Source organism: Parambassis ranga, unplaced genomic scaffold (genome assembly GCF_900634625.1).
Source record: "Parambassis ranga unplaced genomic scaffold, fParRan2.1 scaffold_22_arrow_ctg1, whole genome shotgun sequence".
In the NCBI taxonomy this organism is placed as follows: domain Eukaryota; kingdom Metazoa; phylum Chordata; class Actinopteri; family Ambassidae; genus Parambassis; species Parambassis ranga.
In genome coordinates, this window is record NW_021144778.1 from 3,536,420 (window position 1) to 3,552,468 (window position 16,049).

General features: G+C 42.8%; 1 non-coding gene across 1 annotated transcript; it reads right to left on the minus strand.

Moving 5' to 3' along the window:
- Positions 1-8,764: 8,764 nt before the first annotated feature.
- trnas-aga (transfer RNA serine (anticodon AGA)) lies at positions 8,765-8,846 on the minus strand. The gene has a single exon. It is a non-coding gene; the product is annotated as a tRNA-Ser (tRNA).
- Between the last annotated feature and the right edge of the window lie 7,203 nt (positions 8,847-16,049).

Genomic DNA, 16,049 nt, shown 5'->3' on the forward strand with positions numbered 1-16,049 from the left:
CTGGTCAAAAGGATGTCTAAAACCACACGTTCAATCAGGAAGTGGTCAGCTGAGGCAGAGGATGGTCTGAGGGACTGCTTTGACACCACTGACTGGGATGTAATGCTAAAAACACATGTTGAGGACATAGGGGAGCAGACTCACTGCACTCAAAAAACTGATTCAAGCCCCTCTTAGAGGTGAAACATTATTTTGTTTGTCTTATGAAAATGTTATTAATTCCAACAATACCCAAATATGTTTAGCAGATGTAACATAAATATATATTTGCTTTGACTCCCGTGGCCCTCTCAAACCGAATGAGTTTAACTAGCAGAGCAAGAGCATGCGCAGGAGATCAGCCTCTGTCCTACCCGCCATCTGCCTCTGCTTGAAACTACTGTTGGTAAGTTTTCTGTCTTCTATTCAATAAGTTTATTATCTTTATGTGAAACAATGTGCATGCCTTAAGATAAATGGACATTGAGCTTAAGAAGAAGTGTCAGTCATTGTTCACATGGGGGTAGACAGGCTACAAGCAGCTAAGATTAGTTAGCATTCGTTGTAGCTAACGTCTATGGTCGCGTCATATAGCTGTCAGAGGTAAGTGGTGAACACGGTTAGTACTTGGAGTTTTCTACACAGGCACGTTGAATTCATCCTTAATACACTGAGAGCGCAGCTCGCCGCCAGCTAACGCAATCCAAAGGTGCTTGGCTTTACTTTTGTAGTGTAGCTGACAGGCTAACGTTAGCCCAGAGCTAACGCTCTGTGTTAGCCTAAGCAGCACTTGTATGCAGGGGTACAGCCAGTGCTTAAGTGTAGTTAATGTGAAACAATACAGTCGTGATTTATTGAAGTGAAGCAGTCGGCATATTGTCGCGATATATTTTATTTTTATATATTTTTTGTCTGCTGGTGGGTGCCTGCTCCCCTGTGCATCAGGCTGGAACTGCGCCGTACGACACAGAGCAGGGGAGACCTGTAAACGTGCTGAAATGACTTTGTTTAGTAAAAGGAAAAGGTATAAATGTGTTCTATAGTAAGGGACCATTAAATGACTTCTGTTGTGATCTGGCGCTATAGATAAAAATAAAATAAAAAGAACTCATTGGATGAACTCAGTTAAATTGTGGGAGACTTTTCCATCCAATAAATATGGGTAGCCCCAACTCAATGTGATGTATTTGAGTTGGACCAACATGATTTTTTCCATGTTGGTCCAACTCAACCTAAAAAATACCTATTAAATAATATTTGATTAAAATGGGTTGAGATGCCAGATTAAAGTTTTGGGTGGACCTCAGAGGATTTTCAGATTTGAAATTTCATTGTGAAATTTGGGAGTGGCTGCTGCAGCATAACATCTTTAACATATTTATTACATGCATACCTCTAATATATAATCTCATCTTATGCTCTTAATGACTGTAGCTAATTATATACTTGGTAATCAATTACAGCATCTTGTTATTTGGTCAATGAGATCTGACTCTTTTCTGACTCTTTTATTTTACAGGATGCTGTATGTGGATGTGTGCAGAGTGCAGTTTGGAACCAGGTACTTTTATGCATCTGCAGCTTATCATACACATACACCGCCTACATGCAGATGTACTTTAATACATGGATTATGCTACTACTAAATCACATTTTTACTTGTCCATGGTAATTAATGAATGTAAAATGAAAACTCACATTTCTTTATAGCTATTCAAGTCTGTGTGAGAGTAACTACAACTAACAATACTGTTTGTACTACTACTGTTTTCAAGGTGAATGATGACTTGCAGATCACCAGAAAGCCGCTGCATTGAAGTTCATGGCCCAGCTGAACCACTTCTCAAAGAAGCTTCTGTAAGTTTCCCAGAACAAAGGAGGAACTTCAATATTAATGAAAGATTCACATGTTTATGTGATGCTCAGGATCAACATGAGTGTTATGTGTGTTTGTGTTTTTCAACCCTATGGGAGGGCAGCTTACACGTTCTGAAGACAGGAGCCCAGCGATGTGGGGGTTTCATCCAACTTAATTTGGTATATTGAAATGCAAAGGTTTATGTCCTGGAGGAATGTTATGCACCTTACTGTTTCTATTTCTGCTGCATTTAAATAAAAGGACCTCAACCAGGTGTCATGTTTTTCTTAAGGGGTGGTAGGTTAATATAAAGGTAATTTTATAATAATAATTTTATTATATCTTTAGGTTGGACAAACACAAATAACTTTAATTACTAATAAACTAATGTACTTTATTTTAGCTCTATTTGACACAAATAATTTAATTGATATGTTTAGGTTGAATTGGACCAACATGAAAAAAATCATGTTGGTCCAATTCAAATACATTATATTGCATTAACTTACTTGTTTTGAGTTGGAGCTACCAGTATTTATTGGATGGAAAAACTCAATTTAATTGAGTTCATCCAATGAGTATAGGTTAAACAAATGAGTGATATTTAATCACAATAAATATACAGCAACGCAGTGATTAATGTGATTAAATTTGTAATCATGTGACGGCACTAGTTCAAACGTTTGAGTTCAAAGAACAGATGACCTACCAGTGGATGTCATGGTCATGGTTTTCTGCAGAAAGTCTCGTTCGTTTTCTAACATGGCAACCTTCTCCTTTAGAGTTTTGATTTCTGTCAACAGGCTCTTGTTCTGACTTTTGCAACCCTCACCTCTCATTAAAGCTGGTTTCCAATGATGTGTGTCTGGGTGCGTACACACTGCCCATAGTTACTGACGGAGCCACTGCGTCACACCCCAGCTGATACATGACCACACCAGGACTGCTGCTATGACCTATGTTGGTTGTCAGCATTCCTTCCATTCCATTACAGCAGCATGAAAACAAGGTCCTGAGCAGCATACCAATAGATAAAGTAGAAATAAAGACTATGTACAGAGCAACCATAAGATATGCAGATATACAGATGAGAAATGTACAGAGATGTATTATGTCCTGTTATGATATCATGAAAAACTCTGAGTATTACACTGTAGGTGAGGATGTTATTGCACTAAGAGAAAAAACACTGTACTGTTTCCCCATCAGTGTCACTGGGTGTACACATGGTGATAAAGTACAGAGGTTAGAGTACAGATGGACTGATGTTATACAGTCTGACCCCTGTCTGGACAAAAGTCTGTGGCTGAAGGAGACACCCAAGGTCCCCACTGTCTCATGTTTTTATATTTGACTCATTTTCACAGCATGTTGATGAAGATTCTCAGTCATCCAGGTCATCATACGTAGAGAAGATTGAAGCAAGGCGTCTGGACTTGTAGAGTTTTCTAGAAGACGTTTCGCTGCTCATCCAAGCAGCTTCATCAGTTCTAACTGTTTGGTGGGGAAACATGGTTTATATGTGGTTACAGACCTATGTGGGTGGGTCTTGGTAAAACTTAAAAAAAAACTTACAAACAATAGCACTAAATGTTTCCATACTTACCTGTGATGTTCTGGCTGACTGGGCCAGGTGTGTCTAACGACTGGCTAACGACTATGAAACTGCCGGAGGGGGACTGGTTGACAGCCCTTTGTTCTTACTGTGAGTATGTGCAAACTTCCTGGGAATGGATGGAATCACTGCATTGTATGTGGTAGAAAGATGATGTCTGAGGCCACCACCTCTGTTAAGGGAAGGTTTTTCCAGCTTAACATAGATGGCTTCCTTGACTCCTCTTTCATACCACCTTTCCTCCCTGTCTAAAATGTGAACATTGTTGTCCTCAAAGGAGTGTCCTTTGTCTTTGAGGTGGAGGTGAACCGCTGAGTCTTGTCCTGAGGAGGTGACTCTCCTGTGCTGAGCCATTCTTCTGTGGAGTGGTTGTTTAGTTTCTCCAATGTACAGATCAGAGCATTCCTCACTGCACTGGACTGCATATATCACATTGCTGTGTTTCTCCCTGGGAATCTTATCCTTCGGGTGAACCAGTCTCTGTCTCAGTGTTGTCATCGGTTTGAAATGGACCGGGATGTCATGGTTGTTGAAGATCCTGCGGAGTTTCTCTGATACTCCTGACACATATGGAATGGAGATGTTCTTTCTCTGCCTGGTGTTGACCTTCTTCTTGTTGTTGGGGGGTCTTGTTTTTGTGGCTTTGATGAGTGCCCACTTCGGGTAGCCACATGTTTGCAGGGCCTTCCTGATGTGGTGTTGCTCCTTCTTCTTCCCCTCTGAGCTGGTTGGTACAGTTTGTGCTCTGTGCTGCAGGGTCCTGATGACTCCCAGTTTGTGTTCCAGTGGGTGGTGTGAATCAAACAACAGGTACTGGTCCGTGTGTGTGGGTTTCCTGTACACTTCCATATTGAGGCTCCTCCTCAATATGTACTGTGCAGTCCAAGAAGGCCAGATTGTTGTCCTTGGTGTCCTCGCGAGTGAACTTGATGTTGTTATGCACTGCGTTGATGTGTTCTGTGAACCGTTCCACTTCGTTGGTCTTGATTTTGACCCAGGTGTCATCCACATATCTGAACCAGTGGGGGTGGTTCCAGGATAGGAACTCAGGGCTCTTCTCTCCACTTCTTCCATGTAGAGGTTGGCCACAATAGGAGACACAGGTGATCCCATCGCACAGCCGTGCTTCTGTCTGTAAAAGTTCCCATTGTACTGGAAATAAGTGGTGGTCAGGCAGAGGTCCAGCAGGTCACAGATGTGGTCTGGCGTTAGGTTGGTTCTCTCCTTGAGTGTGCTGTCTTGTGTGAGGCACGTCCTTACCATCTCTGTGGCTTCTGATGTAGGGATGCAGGTGAACAAGGAGGTGACATCAAATGAGACCATGGTGTCATCTGGGTCCATTTGGATCTTCTCCACCTTGTTCACAAAGTCCTGTGAGTTGTGGATGTGATGTGGTGTGTCACCTACCAGTGGTGTCAGGAGTTCAGCCAAGTGCTTAGCCACGTTGTATGTGACTGAGTTTGTGCTGCTGACGATGGGTCTGAGGGGGACTCCTTCTGTCAGGACTCAGCGTGAAAGAGGACACAGGTGCAGTATGCGGTGCAGTACTCTTAAGCAGAGTCTTTATTAAAAGCCAGGAGGGCAACGAGTCCAATGATCAAACACAAAAATCGCACTTACGTGGAATACACAAAAACGGCAAAACAAGATCTCAAGGCGAGGAGTCCAAAAAACACAGGAAGGCAAGGCAACTAGAGGATCACAAGGTCAAGGCTGGTAATGTGCACCCACATTACCCAAGGTGACGAGACAAACTGGCACCGAGTGTGGGGAGGACGCAGACTAAATACAAAGGGAGCAGGGTAGACAACTAGACACAGGTGTGACACATGAGGGAGGATCAGGTAATCACCAGGAGGAGGAGGGAGAACACAAGGAGGGGGAAGTCAAGACACCTGAAACGAGAGGAGAGTCAGTGATACAGAACTTAACAGGAAACACCAAAATAAAACAGGAAGTAACACAAGCACAAAAATAACAAACCAAATTCAACACAAAAGCCCTGGCTCAAACCTGAAACCCTGACACCTTCCTTGTGTATCTTGGGGAGTCCATACAGGCGTGGAGTGGCTTCCCCAGGATACAGTCGAAAGTAGAGCTTGCGGTTGATGATTTGGTCCTTCTCCAGTTTTTGTAGCACTTCATTAGTTTGTCATAATCAGCCACCATGTACAGGTGCATCTCCATAAATGAGAATATTGTGGAAAAGTTCAATATTATAAACTAATGATGTCACACTGTGATCAGATGATGAACTCAAAACACCTGCAAAGCAGACACAATCATGGGGAAGACTGCTGACTGGACAGATGTTGAATAAATAAAAAATAGTCAGCATGGATATCCTCAGGAGCGATAATGGGAATATGACTCCCATTCATCACCCTGCACACTGAGGGAACCCATCAAGACAGACAGTTATCAGGAGAGAAGGAAACTGGCGTAGTAGTGTAGTAGACACACTAAAGCAGTGGTCCCCAACCACCGGGCCGGGGACCGGTACCGGTCCGTGGGTCATTTGGTACCGGGCCGCACAGAAAGACTGAGCAAAACATATATTATTCATTATCTGAGTCTGAAAGCTGTTTCATTTATAAATCAATCAGATTTATCCGCCTGTGCCTTTAAGCACCTGCCCAGACGCTTGTCTCGGTCACGGGATACGGCACCCCAAAATTAAGCCCACAAGCAGCAACAATGAATAAAAAACAAATGTCTTTGGAGAGCTTCTTCGGAAAGGGGAAAGGCCTAACGAGGAGACAGAAGAAGAGGAGCCTACCCCTTCAAAGAAAAAGAAACCTGCATTTAAAAGACTATATCAGGAGTCCTATTTAAAATATGGATTTATTGCAACAGGTGATTCTCACACACCAAGTCCACTCTGAGTGATTTGTGGCGACAGACTCACAAATGAGGCAACGAAGCCTTCAAAACTGCGAGACCGAGCACCCTGCATTAAAAGACAAGCCATGGAAGAAAACATGAACAAGAACGACTGAAGCAATTAATGACGGCCAGAACAAAATTACGGAGTGGACTGGACATAAGAAACACACTTCGGGTGTCATGTCTCCCATTATCCCTAGATGGGACCGCCTCATTGCTGAGAAAGCTCAAAGGCTCCCACTAATTAAGCATAAGAGTAAGTTGTCTCTTTATGCACTTTTTTTTCTGTGCCGGTCCGTGAAAGTATTGTTTTACATGATACCGGTCCGTGGTGCAAAAAAGGTTGGGGACCGCTGCACTAAAGGTTCAAGCAGTGGAAGTGAGTTGCGGATAAACCACAGATAGAAGTTGGCTCATTTCATACCTGTATAAAACCTCAACCACGAAGGGACTCGAACCCTCAATCTTCTGATCCGAAGTCCAGCTGGCGAAGGATCGTCCGTACAATGTTGGAAAATGTTGGACACAAGAGCCAATCACAAGCCTTCAATTGCTGGAGGTGCGCCCAATCAGCTAGCGGATTTCTTCCCCACTGTCCAACATTTCCAACATTTGACCAATCACGGTGGACAAATGTTGGAGCAGAGAATCAGTATGGCGCATACCGGTCGTCATTCATTCTGCACTAGCTAGCGAGAAAAACAGTCGGTACGGTAATTAAACACTTGCTACAGTGCCGTGTGACACTATTTTACGTTTGTGTGTCATGTAAACTCTTGTACTGTGTTGACGTTTTTATAGATTGATAGATTTGTTGAGTTACGGTCGTTACACAAAGTGGATTTTGTTTTTGCCACTCGGTGCTTACTAATGTTATTTAAGGTGCAGTGTTTAAACACCAAACCTGAGAATCAAAGTATTTCCACCCACGTTTAAGCACTACCACAGCACCGTTTAAGCACTACCACAGCACTACCACATAAGTTATTTAGATTTTTATGGTGTATGGCCATATAGAAATGTCTTCCTGTAAATAAACATTGTCCCTTAATGCTGCTTAAAGCTACGGCATTCTTTGTAATATTTTATTATATATTTTATATTATATGTTGTGGTACACGGCGTGTCAGAGGACAGCGGGGGGTTGGGTGATCTATTTTGCCAGCTGACATGCTGTGGGTGAAAGGAGAGAGACGTGAAGGACAGCGGTGGCAGACAGGAGAAGGAAAACGGGAAAACGGGGAGAGTAAGAGGGACCCGTGATTCGAAAAAAAAAAATACGGACAATAACCATTTGTTTTTATGGACAAGGATCGCCCAGGGAGAGAGAGGATCCTGTGTGGGGTTCACCAGGAGGAGTTTTTTGTTTGTTTGCCTGTTACTTTTTGATCGGGACTGAAGGGACATTTATTTGTAAATATGGGTCGGATTACAGCGTTATTTGGGATGTAAGAAAATATGATTTTGAGTTAATAAACCCGAAACAGTCTCATTTCATGTGTCTGTGGTCTGTATTATGCAACAAGGGTAAATAGAGTACAACACGGAGAGTCCCTGCTTAATAGTAACACTCTGTTTACTTTAGGCAGACTGTTAAAACGTTTATCCATATGTCCATTTGTAAAAATGATGCCAAAAATGTAGCAGATGCAGATCAACACTAGCATTCCTGTGGTCGCCGGTTCGAATCCAAGCTGTGGTCCAAAGTAAAATCCTAAGTATTTCAAAAGTTTGAAATACGTACATAAATTAGATATGTTTCCACAGCTTTCCTTTCTTTTTTCATTTTTCCCTTTTTCCCCTCTTTTTCCTCTTCTTTTCTTCTCCCCCCTTCTTCCCCATCTTAGACGGACGAATGTTCCCCAGCTTGAACGCAGCGCCTTGGACCGCTCGGCCATCCTGACATGAAAAGCGTGCTGTCCACAACAAGTTTGGAAAATCTCAAGGATGAATACTTAATACACAATCTGAAATCTTCACTGACACTGATGTGGACAGACTCAGAGTGTGTCTGTCTATGCTATCTCAACAAGTCTTGAGCCAGAGATGAGATTTTTCATCTGGTCACCACATGATGAATCATTCTGACTATTGTAGTACCTTGAGATCTGCCTTTCCCAGGTGTTTTGTCATTAAGGTGAAGCAGTCTCTGCCTCAGGGTGAAACTGGGTTTGAAATGTGCTGGGACGTTTTATCCTTTGCCTCCTCATTGCACACCAGTTGCTCTCGGTCCAGCGTTTTTAAAATGATAGTTTTTGGAAGTGTCAGATGGACTGTGCCAGGGTTTGGTCCTCAGACAGTCAATATAAATGGCAGCACTCTGACTGGTCAAGATGACCTTTTTCATAGAGCTCGTTGTTAACACATCAGACTTGTTAAGTGTAAACGATGGAGGGGCATAAAGTGATCTTGGAGATGAAAAGAACCGTTGTTGGCAGGATTCGAACCTGCGCGGGGAAACCCCAATGGATTTCTAGTCCATCGCCTTAACCACTCGGCCACAACAACCGGCAAAAGGTAACGATGAAGAGTCTGATGACCCAGGTTGGTTCTGTCCATGAGTGCACGGTCTTGTCCAGTTTGTCCTGTCCAGTTTGGTGTTGGTGCTCCTTTACTTGTTTTCCATTTCATTCGCAGGTTTGATTGTTCACACCTGTGATCAGTCATCAGCCAATCCTGCTGCAGCTTCCATCTAGTATATGTGTCCAATGGAAGCTGAGCAACATGTCAGCTACACACATAGAAACACTACACATAGTTTGTCATATAAATAACATGGATTGAATCATGTTGTACAGTCAATGGAAACAAAAAGCACTGAGAGTGGTGCTGGTAGTGCAGCAGTGGATGGAGGCTGAAGTGCTGCCACCTAGTGTCAATATTTGGTATTAACTCTGACTACATATTCCACCTTTAACTCTCTGCCATATATACTGTGCCATGTGTGAAGTGATGATAACATGTGAATGTGAATTTATTGTAAAGAACTTTACTTATTATCCCTGTTATAAGTGAGCAGTGTGTGTGTGTGTTTGATGGAGTGTGTAATGTCTGCTCAGTGTTACTGATGCTGCTGTGTGTGATCTGAAAACTGATCAAACTGTGATGTGTCTGATGCTGACAGAAGAATCAGAGGTCAGACAGTCGGATCCTCCTCTGTGACACCTTTAACATCATATCAGAAATCTCTGTCTGCTTCTGGTACATGCAGCTGATCACCAGCAGGGGGCTCACTGCTTTGCTGTCACTCAGGGGGCCTGTTCTGTCTGCCACTGGGATATGATGAGGTGAACTTCAGAGTTTGAATAGATTTCATTTGTCATGTGTTTATGATCATTTTATGAATCAGCTCAAATAAAGGAGACTCACTGAAGTCACAGTTTAGTGTTTTAATACTTATACACACTTATTTTGAAGCTGCTATCAACTTGATGAGTCTTCCTGTTGAAGCACGAGGCAGGACGTGTGTCAGAACATCCATGAACTGAGTAGATTAAGAGGAAAAGCTGATGTGTCACAGCTGCTGGTTGTGTTCTTTCAGTGTCTCCATCTTGATGAAATGAGGCTGTTTTACTTCCTCCAAGTAGAGTGGACCTGGCTCACAGAGTGCTGCTGCTGCTGTCTCTCTGTAAGCACCATGTTAAACAGCAGGCTCTGAATAGTGACGTCATGATGTCACAGTCACATCAGTCTAATCTCCCAATCGGAGAGAGAGCTGTCATCAACAGCAGGAAGTGCAGGAAGCTCATGGTGTGCAGGCCTCTGATGTGTGGAGGCTTGTAGCAGCCAACAAGAAGGGAGTTTGTAAAAGTTCTCTGTAACTTTAAATGTGAGGATTCAGAAAGAACTTAGATCAGATATGTGCAGCACTTGTGCAACAGATACTCCAACAGTGACAGCTCTTCTGAAGAAAGCCTGAGGAGCTGAGACCTGGATGAGACACTGATACAGCTTTGCTCTGCTGACAGGAAGGATGAAGGCTGACCACACACACACACACACACACATAACACACACAGACACACACGCACATACATAACACAAACATATAGACACACACACGCTCTTACAGACACACCACACAAACATACATACAGAAACACACACATAACACATTCTTACACACACACACACACACATATAGACGCATGTGTTGTCTTTTAAGTTCAACAGTAAAAACTATGGACAGAGCTTCCGTGACATCACCCGTTTGTTCGGTGGGAGGCTCCGGGACACTCTGATCGCTGCCATGTTGGCAGCGTTGTGTCCGCCAAAACTCAAACTCACGGACAAAGAGGGGTAGCACTAGCTGAGTTTAGGGGGGGGGCGGGCAAGAAACTCGTGCTGTGATATGGCAACCGTCTGTCGCTCAAGCGCCAACGCTCATAATTATGCGTAATTTTAAGTCTGAATACAATCCCACAGCAGCTCATCAACAAACTGAACCAGCTGGGGCTGAACTCCTTGCTGTGCAACTGGCTGCTGGACTTCCTCACCGGGAGACCTCAGACAGTGCGGGTCGGCAGAAACACATCCAGCACCATCACAATGAACACCGGGACTCCCCAAGGATGTGTGCTGAGCCCCCTCCTCTTCACTCTGCTGACCCATGACTGCACGTTAAAGTTTGTGGACGACATCTCCAGTGGAGATGAAACAAACTACAGGAATGAGATGCACCTTCTGGCCGAGTGGTGCAGAGACCACAACCTCTCCCTCAATGTGGAGATAACTGGGATAATTTGTATATCGGCTCGAAGGAACACTAGTTAGCTTTCTGATGGTGTCACTCTTAAAACTGAACACCAAACCGTTTTGCCTGTAGATCCAGTTATTTGGCAAGAGTGCTGGTCATTCTTCCATTAAGACATCATGTAAAACCAAAAACAGAGAAGCAGAGCAGCCATATTGTGTAACTCACCACCATCTCCACATCTTTGACATCACACACATAAAAATTATACTGTGTTTAGAGCAACTTCTTGTGATTCTGACGGTGTTCTTATTTTTGGTATGAAGGCTTCGGTTTGGACAAAAAGAGAAGTTGTTCGGAGGGTGCAACCCCCATTAAAATACATGGGATCTGCCCTGACAGGAGTGAAAGGAGAATCACACAGGTGTCTTAATTAGGGTACTCATTACTCTCTCATTACTCAGGAAACTAGAACAAGTATTAGGGAGTGCTCTCAAGTGCTCTCTAAGCAAAATAAAAAATAGCTTGGTTTCTATGGTGACCCCACAGGCTGCAACAAAACACCACTACAGGTGCTGGTCATATAATTAGAATATCATCAGAAGGTTGATTTATTTCAGTAATTCCATTCAAAAGGTGAAAGCTGTATAATGCAAACATTCATTCCACACAGACTGAAATATTTCAAGTGTTTATTTCTTTTAATTTTGATGGTTATAACGGACAACCAATGAAAACCCACATTCAGTATGTCAGGAAATGAGAATATGTGAAAAGGTTCAATATTGAAGACACCTGGAGCCACTCTAACCAGATAATGAACAAAACACCTGCAAAGGCCTTTAAATGGTCTCAGTCTAGTTCTGTAGGCTGCACAACCACAGGAAGACTGCTGACTTGACAGTTGCCCAAAAGACGACCATTGACACCTTGCACGAGGAGGGCAAGACACAAAGAGGCTGGCTGTTCACAGAGCTCTGTCCAAGCACATTAACAGAGAGGGAAGGGGTGTACAAGCAAGAGGGAGTACAAAGTGTTCTGCCCAAACAGGGACTTGAACCCTGGACCCTCAGATTAAAAGTCTGATGCTTCCAATACTTCACTAGTACACTTCATGTAGTGCAGTGAGTCCTGATTGACTTGCAATTGACCCTTTATACAAGGGGGATTAGCTCAAATGGTAGAGCGCTCGCTTAGCATGTGAGAGGTAGCGGGATCGATGCCTGCATCCTCCAGCCTGCATTTTAGGAGGGAGGGTGTAGCTGGATGGATGAGGATGGATGGATAATGTAGTGGACTCCCACCCAGCAGATCAATTCCCAGAGGTTACAGCATCATTTATTAGCTGAGTTTCCCCTCAGGGAAGCTGCTGTTTACAAGCTGTTTACAGAGAGAAGCAAGAAAACAACAGTCAGCATCATCTTCCATAAAAACACATGACAATAACGTGTGAGACAGAGAGTTTATGATCAGTGCTCCCCCTGCTGGTTAGGACATATGATGACATTTTAAATGTACCAGTCAAAAGTCACTCAGTGGTTTTTCTTTGTTTTTATGACTTTCTACATTGTAGATTCATCCTGAAGACATCAGAGCTATGAAGGAACACATGTGGAATGATGTAGTGAACAAACAGTGTTAAACCAAGCAGAATATGTTTGATGTTTGACATTCTTCCAAGCAGCCAGCTTTTGCTTTGATGACAGCTTTGCACACTCTTTGCATTCTCTCAATCTGAACTGAACCACCAATGCTGTGCAATGCTGACATCTAGTGGTGGAATTGCAGGCTGCAGCTTCCTCATTCCAAAATCAATCCTCCTCCACATAAAGTCAGAAGCGGAGCGGCTGTTCAAAATAAAGGAGGAAGCACACACTCTGCAGGCTGCAAGGAAAGGAGCAGAGGACAAAACAAGAGAGGGAAGAGTCTGTGACACAGCTCAGCCTCATCTTACTGCACCACTGTTTGTCTTTTTCACATTGTGTCACAGAACACTTTTAGAGACGCAGGCTTCACGTCACTACAGCCTCCTTCATGCTGCAGCCTGAATGTTCACTGTGAGTCGCTCTGCGTACAAACGTCTGCTAAATGAGTTACAAACGTCAATATAATGACGTGATATAAAACGTAAACGTATAAAAACGTGAATGAAGCTGTAAAGTAGCTTGTTAGCTCATGCAGCAACAGTGTGTAGCTGCTATGCTAATGCTACTTTAGCTTGTTTAGCATTAAGCTAAGTGCTGCTGTTACAACTTACTATTAGAGTTAATGAGCTCTAAACCACAGCAGGAAAAACTAATGTATGTATTTAGTCTATTTAGTGTTTATTAATGCTCAGGTGTTTCTCTGTAAATGACAAGCTAGTGAATTATTGTCATATAGTTGTTATTTTATGGCTTTTTTAAATGTTTTCAGGTGCTGTGCTTAAACACCTGTCTGTGTCTCCTCATGAAGATGCCACAACCTCCACAGATGAAGGTATAATCTGGATTATTTACAGTGTTAGTTATCAGGCTGATCCTTATGGTCTTATACCACACAGGTCATGTGGAGCCCTGTGAGGACACTCCAGAGGACGTCCCAGCAGCAGTCCAACACCTGAGAGCCTCCACTCCTTCCTCTGCTCCTCCAGCACCTGACCTGGTAACAGAGGAAGGTTCCAAGGTGTCCAGGTCTCACTGATGATCCTGCACTGTGGACAAACTTAATAATAACAATACTAGTCATCATATCTTGTGTTGTCAGTGGTGGAGGAAGTACTGATATTTGGTACTTCAGTGAAAGTACAATTACCCAGCCAAATATATACTCAAGTAAAAGTAGATGTGCTACATCAATGATCCTACTTAACCAAAGTCGTAAGTACTTACTTTCAATTTCCAAGAGTTTAAAACAAGGCAACGGGACTCAAGGATTGTTTTTTTTAACTTGGGGATACATAAAAAATACATGAAAAATTACCTAAGTACAGTAACAAAGTACAAATACTTAGTTACTTTCCACCACTGTGGACAGTCTTCAGAGAGTACATATTTCTATGGTGTATTTTGATTGTTTTTTATGTTTGATTATTTGTTATGTTTCCTTAAGATAATATTTTCATATGTGTGTTCCACATTATTTAAATAAAAGGTTGCTTATATAATCATCACTGTACACGTCTTTGTGTTTGGGGCGGCATTTCTATAGAATCTAGTAGCCCGTAGGGCCCCAGTGTTACCTTCTTGCCTAGGGCCCCTATAGTGTCAAGCAACGGCTCTGTCAGCGTCCGTATGCAAATGAGTCAGCACAGCGTAACTCTCTGTCTAAAAGCTGAGATGTGAGGGTCCGAGCGTACGTCACTGCAGCTCAGAGCACAACAAGAAAAACACACAGGCGCGGCATGTGAAACAGAAAATTGTACATACACATTTCAAATTGTTATGCAGAATAACGTGTGAGTAACAAACCGCTGCATCTGTATTATGTGATTATTGCGAGCTACAGCGCTATATGCAGCGAGTAATCAAACTATATACAAAGTTGTTCCTTCACAACAATAAAGTTCAACTTAACTCACTGTTTTGCTCCTGTTACCTTTTTATTTACGTACTGGTATGTTTTAGCGTAGCATGCGCCTTATAATACGATGTGCCTTGTGTATGTGCTGAGGACAGAAATAGACCCTGTAACAGACACTGCGCCTTATAAATCTGATGGTCGCGAAAATACGGTACTCACGCTGGCTCCATCTGGTGGACCATTTGTATATTACTACAGGTTTCATAGTAGGCCCTTCTCATAGAATTATTATGTAGCTCCCTCTGGTGGACACTATATATATATACTCACGCTGGCTCCCTCTGGTGGACCATTTGTATATTACTACAGGTTTCATAAGCTGTGTCCCAATTAAGGGACACATTTTAAGGCCACGTACGTCACAACGCTGCGCAAAGGCTGGGTCCTTCAAATGCGTCCTCCAAATGCGTCCTCCTTTTGCCTGAATTTGGAGGATCTACTTTTTGTCCAATAGTACAATGACGGACCAAGCGAGCGGCAGCGGCACCAGCACCAGCAGGAGTGCCGAATTCACATTTAAATGTAAGTAAAGGGCAGTAATTCGAGGGATTTTTAAAATGCTAGTAGTGACAGCGGCAATAAAAAAATGAGTTTTATATTTACAAACATGACGTCCTGTTGACACGAGGCGCTGTAAACTAAACGCTTTGATTGAATGTTGTTTCTTGTTGTTTACTGTAGTATAGTATAAAATATAGTTCACGTGAGGAGCAATATTATGGTTATTATATCAAACGGTCATTCTGCCTGTTGTCATTTTGTTGTAGGAGGAGCAGAGGGAAACAGAAGAAACCTGACAATTGATAACGGAGGAGATGAGGCTGGAGAGGGAGGGAGAGGAGAAAGAGAGAGAGGGAGAGAGAGAGAGAGAGAGAGGGAGAGAGGGAGTAACTTCAACAGAGCGGCTTCCAAACAGCTTAAAATATGAAAAGCTATAAAATATGTATGTAATAGGTCAACACACACTGCTTGTAACAGGGATAATAAGTAAAGTTCTTTACAATAAATTCACATTCACATTTTATTATCACTTCACACATGGCACAGTATATATGGCAGAGAGTTAAAGGTGGAATATGTAGTCAGAGTAATACCAAATATTGACACTAGGTGGCAGCACTTCAGCCTCCATCCACTGCTGCACTACCAGCACCACTCTCAGTGCTTTTTGTTTCCATTGACTGTACAACATGATTCAATCCATGTTATTTATATGACAAACTATGTGTAGTGTTTCTATGTGTGTAGCTGACATGTTGCTCAGCTTCCATTGGACACATATACTAGATGGAAGCTGCAGCAGGATTGGCTGATGACTGATCACAGGTGTGAACAATCAAACCTGCGAATGAAATGGAAAACAAGTAAAGGAGAGCCAACACCAAACTGGACAAGACCATGCACTCATGGACAGAACCAACCTGGGTCATCAGACTCTTCATCGTTACCTTTCGCCG